Below are 9,892 nucleotides of genomic sequence, written 5' to 3' on the forward strand. Positions count from 1 at the left end.
GCGTTTTACATAATAAAAATAAAGATAAAAATGTTTAAAAACAACAGAATTAAAATTCACGACACGTGATACATAATAAGCATGCATACAAAAAACAAAAATCAAAGCAACATCTATTTTATGAAAATAAGCCTCGCGGAACAACTCAATCTTCAGACATTTTCTGAAAGATGATAAATTTTCACAGGACTTTGTCCGAGGACTAAGCTCGTTCCATAGGCGTGGAGCTATGAATGAAAAGGCTTTTTCACCGAAAGTGGATTTTGAGGTGGTAACTTTTAGAAGTTGGGACTGAGATGATCTTAAATTTCGAGTGGGTTCATATTTTTTAATCAGTTCCAGCAAATATTCAGGTGCCAATCCATCCAGACATCTAAAAACATAGCACAATATTTTAAATTCTATCCTATACTTCACAGGAAGCCAGTGCAATTCCTGGAGAACTGGTGTTATATGATCTCTTCTTTTTTTTTCGTTAATTTTATAAGTCTAGCCGCTTTATTTTGAATTTTTTGTAGTTGATGAATTAATCTACTTTGACAGCCAATGAGAAGGGAATTGCAATAATCTAATCTGCTAGTAATAAACGAATTAACAAGCATCTTTGTAATATCTTCATCAATATAATGTCTGATTCTTCCAATGTTTCTAATGTGATAGTTACAACATTGGCATATTTTTTTAACATGATCTTCCATGGATAAGCCTTGATCTAAATACACCCCAAGATTTCTCACACAAGAACTAGGTTTGATAGCATTTTCACCCACTAGTATCTCATTTGTAGACATTTTTGAGAGTTGATACCTTTTTCCAAAAATTATCATTTCCGTCTTGTCATCATTAAATTTAAGTTTGTTTAGTTTCATCCAATCCTTTATGTTAGCAATGCAATTTTCCATAACAGATACTGATGACAGCTCTGAATCATTATTGAGTTTTGTATACAGCTGAGTGTCATCAGCATAAAAATGAAAATCAATGGGAAAAGTGGACAACATATGAGAAAGGGGAGCAGTATACATTGTAAAAAGGAGGGGGCCGAGAATAGATCCCTGAGGCACTCCACACGTTGATATGGATGGAGTTGATACATGGTTTTCTATAATTACAGGCTGAGTTCTTTCAAACAAATATTCCTTTAACCAGTCCAAAGCTGTGCCACTGATATAAAATTGATCACTAACAAATTTTCCCAGGACATCAGCTGTCCCGAACACGTTGAACGTTTTAAACTGGTGCGAAATGAAACAATCACATTGGCCACGTGGAATATACGTACATTAAACCACTTAGGAAAATTTGAAAACGTTATTGAAGAAATGAAAAAGTTCCAAATTAACGTCCTTGGAATCTCAGAAACGAAGTGGAAAGGAGAAGGACTAGTTAAAGAAGATGATTTTGTATTGTATTCTGCAGGTGGAAAACATCATGAGAAAGGAGTTGGAATTAGTTTAGACAAATCAACATCAAAGTGCCATTTAGATCATGATGCCATCTTAGAAAGAGTTATTTTAGTAAAGTTGAAAGGAAATCCGTTTAATGTTAATATTATTCAAATATACGCCCCAACATCAGACAGTTGAATTTTTTTTTTCGAATTGTTTGTGTTGGACGAAAGGTGCCATCGCACTCCCCATCGCGCAAAGTGTCAGTTAATGTGTTACGCGTTCGCGTGTGTGTGTGTGTGTGTGTGTGTGTGTGTGTGGTATATATTATTGGTTAGAATCAGCGTGGGTGAGCAACTGGATGCGCGGGTTGACGGAGGTAGGAAACAATAACAAACCCACATGGTTGCCATTATCTCCACCATCATTCTCGCTCACGGTTTGTGGAAAGCACTTCATTACAGGCACGTAATAGTGAATCTAGTTTTTGTTTTGAACATTTCTATTATTATTCTTTGTAAATTGACCCATATTAAAAGAAACATACAAACAAAACAGGCATGACCAGTCACTAACAATGCCGTGTAGTGTGTAGACAGTAACACAGTACGGTGAACATGACTGACACTGGGATCGGAATGTCGGAACCCATGAGTCGTTCGCAACTCTGCCTCACGTATTCATTTAATCAGTCAATTTAATTTTTATTAAGCTTGCGTAAAACATACAAACAAAAAAGACATGACCAGTCACTAACAATGCAGTGTAGTGTGTAGACAGTAACACGGTACGGTGAACATGAATGACACTGGGATCGGAATGTCGGAACCCAGTGGTCGTTCGCAACTCAGCCTCGCGTACTCATTTAATCAGTCAATTTAAATTTCATTTAGCTTGCCTATTCTTCAAGTTTATGTTATATTCACTTTTTCTATTTAAAAAGGGTAATCCAAACAGACCATAAAAACGATTTTATAATAAGCCGACTTCAACTTCCATCACTTATACGACACGAACTTATTTTGGGTGGGTTTTTTTTTAACAAAACCGTTTGACTCAAACTAAAGCTTCGGCATTGGATAAGGAGCGAGGTCCCTGTTGCCATCTTGCTTAGTTTATACAGAGACTGGGTTGCCAGCTTGGCTGTTCTTGATAAATAGTAGTAAATAGCACAACCTTGTGCAATGAGAGAGAGAGAGAGAGAGAGAGAGAGAGAGAGAGAGAGAGAGAGAGAGAGAGAGATTTTGAACAAAAAACGAATATCTCCTCTCTCTCTTACCCTCTCTCTCTCTCTGCCCTCTCTCTCTCTCTCTCTCTCTCTCTCTCTCTCTCTCTCTCTCTCTCTCTCTCTCTCTCTCCTCCCTCCCTCTCTCTCTCTCTTCCTATTTCATCTGTCACACTGTTTGACAATCTTCTTCACCTGGCTCACTTGTACTTGTAATATCGGTGTAAGGTAAAATTTTGAACAATTATTATTATTTATAAAATGCAGAAACTTTGCAAATAAACCGATAGACTAGATATTAATTCGATTCGAAAAGTGGAACACAAAAGGAGAATTTGCGAATACCCGGTCCAGACATAAGCGTCATGGTCTTATTTATAAAGTGCAGAATCTTTGCAAATAGACGAATAAAATAGAGATTAATTCGATTCGAAAAGTGGAACACAAAAGCAGAATTTGCGAATGCCCGGTCCAGACATAAGCGCTATGGTCTTATTTATATAGTGCAGAAACTTTGCAAATAAACGGATAAGATAGAGATTCATTCGATTCGAAAAGTGGAACACAAAAGCAGAATCTGCGAATGCCCGGTCCAGACATAAGCGTTATGGTCTTATTTATAAAGTGCAGAAACTTTGCAAATAAACGGATAGACTAGATGTTATTCGATTCGAAAAGTGGAACACAAAAGAAAATTGCGAATACCCAGTCCAGACATAAGCGTCATAGTCCTATTTATAAAGTACAGAATCTTTGCAAATAGACGGATAAATAGAGATTAATTCGATTCGAAAAGTGGAACACAAAAGCAAAATTTGCGAATGCCCGTCCAGACATAAGCGTTTATGGTCTTATTTATAAAGTGCAGAATTTTTGCAAATAGACGGATAAAATAGAGATTAATTCGATTCGAAAAGTGGAACACAAAAGCAGAATTTGCGAATGCCCGGTCCAGACATAAGCGCTATGGTCTTATTTATAAAGTGCAGAAACTTTGCAAATAAACGGAAAAAACAGATTAATTCTAATCGAACAGTGGAACACAAAGGCAGAATTTGCGAACAACCGGTCCAGACATAAGCGTTATGGTCTTTTTTATAAAATCTAGAAACTTTGCAAATAAACGGATAAAATAGAGATTAATTCTAATCGAACAGTGGAACACAAAGGCAGAATTTGCGAACAACCGGTCCAGACATAAGCGTTATGGTCTTATTTATAAAGTGCAGAAAATTTGCAAATAAACGGATAAGATAGAGATTAATTCGATTCGAAAAGTGGAACACAAAAGCAGAATTTGTGAATACCCGGTCCAGGCATAAGCGTCATGGTCTTGTTTAAATGAAACAATGCCATTAAAAAAAATATATGGTCAATGAGTAATTAAGCTAAATATGCGGAGTTCAAATAGATAACTTGATCTGTGAATTTTTTTTATAATTAGCTGTTTTTATTCTCCATCATTTAGGTTATGTGATTAAGTTTATAATTGAAATACAAACTTTATCTCACTTATCAATGTTTTGCAATAAAGGAGAGTGTGAGTGAACCTGAGCAAAGGAAATTATTTGAGAGAGTGATATTTATCATGCTTTTCAGTTTGTAGTTGAATTCTAGAATGGATTCTTTATAGTTCTCATTGATTGTATGTCAGTATGTCAGTCTTTAGGACACCGATTACCCTAATGCGGCCACAATTTACAATGTGACGGCCACAAGCCGAGTGGGGTATTGTTGTTTGCAAGTAATGCTATGGTTTTAATAGGATATCTGTCTCCTATTAAAATACATTCCTGTGTTGGATTTTGGATTAAATTCATGTCTTCTTCGGATTTTGGGATATTTAATTTTCATGGATTGTGATTGTGATTTTCAAGACTATTAATGTAAGTAAATGCCCAAATAGATATTTTTATTCATTTATTCTTTATTTTTTTTTTTTTTAGTTTTGTTTTGTTTTGAAGCATTTATTATAAGAAATATTGTACATATGCACTTATACACCAAAGACTATATCCTTTTAACTGCTTATTATTATTATTATTATTATTATTATTATTATTATTATTATTATTATATTATTATTATTATTATTATTATTATTATTATTATTATTATTTTATTATTATTATTATTATTATTATTATTATTATTATTATTATATATATATAATAATAATAATAATAATAATAATAATAATAATATAATAATAATAATAATAATAATAATAATAATAATAATAATAATAATAATATAATTAATAATAATAATAAGTGCATTGAGTGAAATCCCAATCATGGTTGCCCAAATAAAACTGGCGCTAGAATCCCGACTACCTGTCTAAACGAATGTTGTTTGTACGATACATACTAACTACACGTTCAATATCGGGGGCAGAAAATATACGTTTGGTTTTATGAAATTAAAACAGTAGTCCCACATTGTTCTTTGATGTTATTTGTGGTTGCATTTGCTTTGAAACTTACACATTATATTGTGTTACATTGTTTACAAAATATTTCTGGTACTCGTATGCATGTGTAGTCAACGGACCACCGGTCAATCGTGTTCTTTATTATTTTATTATTAATTTTGGCTTGACATCTTACATATGTGAATTTGACAGGTTGTTATGGATGGTAATTATAACATTTAGTGATTTTTAAACATTTTTACGGCGTTTTAAATGTCTTTCTTGCATTCATTGCCGAGCACCTCCACTTTTCTGTTACTATTTTAACGATCAGCTGATTTTCTCTTGCCTCCCCTTTAATTTCGCGGACTTTTTTCAGAACGAGGCGTGGGAGTGGCTAATTGTGTGTGTGCATGCTGAACTTAATCTGAGATGCCAGTACCATAGCAAAATTACCAATTCAGAAAAGTGAGTGGAGCAGGCACTTATGTTGGTAACAACAAGATATGAAGTGAGTAGAAAAGTGCCAGAAGACAATAGAGAATAAAAAAAATTTTCGCGGAGGTGGTGGGGTTTGAACCTGCGACCTTATTGGTACGACAACTCCGCCTGGCAGGTGAGAGCGTGGCTCTACCGTGTGAGCTATCCACGAACACAAAAATATTCGTTTCAAACCCAAAGTCATTTCTAGATCCCTCTCTCACCCACTTCTTGAGATCGCCGATTCGTTCACCACCATCGCGAAGTAATTTTGACCAGCAGTTAAGCTTAATAGCCAATATTCTCATCACAAACATATAACATAGAAACGATTGAGACATGGAGTATGCTCCGGTGTATGGGTGAATTTTTAATTCAGAAAAGTGAGTGGAGCAGGCACTTATGTTGGTAACAACAAGATATGAAGTGAGTAGAAAAGTGCCAGAAGACAATAGAGAATAAAAAAAAAATTTTTCGCGGAGGTGGTGGGGTTTGAACCTGCGACCTTATTGGGACGACAACTCCGCCTGGCAGGTGAGAGCGTGGCTCTACCGTGTGAGCTATCCACGAACACAAAAATATTCGTTTCAAACCCAAAGTCATTTCTAGATCCCTCTCTCACCCACTTCTTGAGATCGCCGATTCGTTCACCACCATCGCGAAGTAATTTTGACCAGCAGTTAAGCTTAATAGCCAATATTGTCGTACCAATAAGGTCGCAGGTTCAAACCCCACCACCTCCGCGAAAAAAATTTTTATTCTCTATTGTCTTCTGGCACTTTTCTACTCACTTCATATCTTGTTGTTACCAACATAAGTGCCTGCTCCACTCACTTTTCTGAATTAAAAATTCACCCCATACACCGGAGCATACTCCATGTCTCAATCGTTTCTATGTTATATGTTTGTGATGAGAATATTGGCTATTAAGCTTAACTGCTGGTCAAAATTACTTCGCGATGGTGTGAACGAATCGGCGATCTCAAGAAGTGGTGAGAGAGGGATCTAGAAATGACTTTGGGTTTGAAACGAATATTTTTGTGTTCGTGGATAGCTCACACGGTAGAGCCACGCTCTCACCTGCCAGGCGGAGTTGTCGTACCAATAAGGTCGCAGGTTCAAACCCCACCACCTCCGCGAAAAATTTTTTTATTCTCTATTGTCTTCTGGCACTTTTCTACTCACTTCATATCTTGTTGTTAGCAAAATTACCAGTATCGTTGGGGCCGTATTAAAATGATACAGGCAATTAGGAAGGCGGGATGAGAGCTATGTGAGAGCAATGCCCTCCATCTCTCTCTTTATCCTGAGGGTGGTGAGGAGTAATAGTGATTTTAGGTACCGGATTCGTAGGTAATGACGTCGCGTGCTGAGTGTGTAATCCACAATGCGATATGCTGGCTTTCACTGTTTATCAAGCACACGCAGTGGGAATTGTCACTCCATTTCCGTAATTGAACAAGACAAAATGTACTAAACGCAACACCAGTGAAAACTCTCTTCATAATTTCGTAAAAGATGGCCGAGAAAAGGAAATTGAATTATCTCACTGTCGACCATTGACAGAGTTCACAATAACGGAGAGTTATCATTACCCGGTATATTAAGACTGTTATCAAGACCACATAAATTTACCTCCCTCATATCCTCTGTAAAATACTCAACACGGAAAACTCGAATACACGGAAATCTCAAACAAATAGGCCCGGTCCCGACTTGTTCGAGATTTCCGTGCTCGAGTGGAGACCATGGCGTAACTATAATAATTAATTAAGCAATGGATACTGTACATTGTTTTTATAAGATGATTGACCTGACTAGATATTGAAAGATAGCTTCAACCCACCCACCAAGGTATTGTGCATTAAGAAGAAGTAAAATGATCTCCGATAGAACACCTCTCGACTTTTTACCATTGATTAAAATTTCTGTCTTTTCATTATTTAACACGAGTTTATTTTTGCATATCCACTAACTTTTACGTCAAACGTTTAATCAACTTTTTAATATCATCACAGAGAGTAGAACTGAACATTTGAGTGTCATCTGCATAAAACTGATATAAAAGATCAAATGTCTTGGCTGCATGTGTACATCTAGTTTTTAAAAAAAAAAAGAAAAAAAGACTGGTCCAAGGATCAACTTTCAAGGAACACGTGTAAGATTTGACACCACTAACCACCACAGACTGCCAGCGGTCAGTCAGAACCAGCGCAGTATAGTGCCTTTTATATCAAAAATTCTCTCAAGATGGCTAAGCCCTGGGTGGGTTGTTTTGAAGCAAACAACTTCAACTGATAAACTGTTCCAAACGTAAGTCTCTTTTAATTTGAATCTATATTTCAGAGCAATATAGATGTATCCTTGGATGAAATAATTTGATATTCCTCAAGTTCCTTTAACCTTTATGCCAAGACACATCAGATGACCATATTTTCGTACATTGCTATTCTTTATTTTACTTTTAGGTTTTGAATTGTTGCATCACTAGTGTTGGTCCTTCGCCATTAATTTTTTTTTGTCAAATCATTAGGCGGGCCGCAGTTTGGGACTGTTCACTTATTACGTCATCAGAAATTTGCACTTTTTGATCATCATTGACATTCTGTCCCTCCAGGAAAATGAGGCCGCATCGGCCAAATCTTGTGGCGTTCCGCATCCGTCCGCAAAAAGCAAAAAATTCCCACTACAACTACTCCTCCTACTACTACTACGACATTACTACAACAACAACTACTACTACAATACTGCTACTTCTACTACTACTACTACGACTATCACTACTACTACTATTACTTCTACTACTACTATTATTACTACTACAACCACTTCTACAACGACTTATACTAATACCACTGCTACGACCACTACTACCATTACCTCTACTACTACATATAACTACTATTATTATTATTACTACAGTAAAAAAAAAAAATAATTTGCTGTTGGAATTTCGTTTCTTTTTATTTATCATTGTCATTCGTGTGTATCTTGGGTTGTAACTTTAGCTATTTTAGGTGACATTTTTTAATTAACCCATTCTTAAAACACGCTACTCTGCCCACTGCCACAGAGGTTGGTGTAACATGCTAAGGGTTTAAAATCAATGTTCTTTAAAATAGTGTACTTCTACATTGTCAAGTAGTCTGGTATGTATTTCTGATTTTTAATTGTTTTTAATGAAACGAAACAACTTTATGTAGCTTTTAAACCTATAAGAATTCATATTTATTGTGAAAATTAGGTTTTGGGGGTTACAAAATCACGCAAGAACGTGCATAGATAAATGTCGGATTTGTGGCACAATGTCGAATTAATGGCATAATTTGCGGGGACAGGTGACATTGACCTGCCCCCCCCCCCCCCCCCCCCCCCCCCGTCATCATACAATATTAAGATAAAGTAACTTTTTTCAATACTCCCTTTATTCATTTTATGGAATATTATGTAACATTACATACATGTGTTAAATCACAATATTATACAAAGGAATCAGCTCATTGGACACAATGTCATCCAAATAAAAAAACAAAAGGCTGTCACTGTCAGGTATAAAATGATAAACATACTACCCAATTGAAAGTAAATAATGATCTCTCTACGGTGGTCCAACGAGAGGACACTTTGGGGCTCAAAGGAGGTGTTAGTGTTAAAGAGCCTTCGAAAGTAAGGGTCATAGAGAGCGTTATGGACAGCATCAGGGTGAATAGAATTTATGAAGGTGGGTTGTACAATATTTGCATAATATTTACAAACCACTAGGAGCCGCTTGGACTACACCACCGGTCCCAGTGGTTAGCCATCCTTCCATCTGTCTTGGAGATTTTATTAATAGCCACCACCACGAATGGGCTACCGAGACTTGGTCGGAGGAATCTTAAAAGCTGTACAAGGAGTACCAGCAGACCCAGTCCAAGGACATAGCCAATAGACTACTTCAGTCTCTGACAGAAGGAAAGAAGCAACAGTGGCAGGAGACTGTGGAAAGTCTGACTTCAAGATTGTTGCACCGGAATGTGAGGCAGACACAATTGCCAGGAATCCCCCCCCCCCCCCCCCCCCCCCCCCCCAAAAAAAAAAAAAAGAAGACAGCAAATTACCTTCTGCCCACCACAAGCGCTTTGAGCTTGTTTAGATATGAGGTATGGCGCTAAATAAGTACCACATAAAATATTATTATTATTACAAGTTATTGGCTGTGTGTGTAGTTCACTCAAGTGGTTAAATAAACGCTTATGATGTTGATAGATATAATACAATGGGTCAAGAAAAATGGGTATAAAAGAGATGATAGTCAAGCTTGGCCAGTTGAATGCCAATATACGCTTAGGATTTACAAAACACACATAGATACAAAAACTATACATTTCTAACACAAAGACTCAA

This window comes from Berghia stephanieae, chromosome 1 (genome assembly GCF_034508935.2).
Source record: "Berghia stephanieae isolate SIO BIC M18660-M18661 chromosome 1, UCSD_Bste_1.3, whole genome shotgun sequence".
Lineage (NCBI taxonomy): Eukaryota > Metazoa > Mollusca > Gastropoda > Nudibranchia > Aeolidiidae > Berghia > Berghia stephanieae.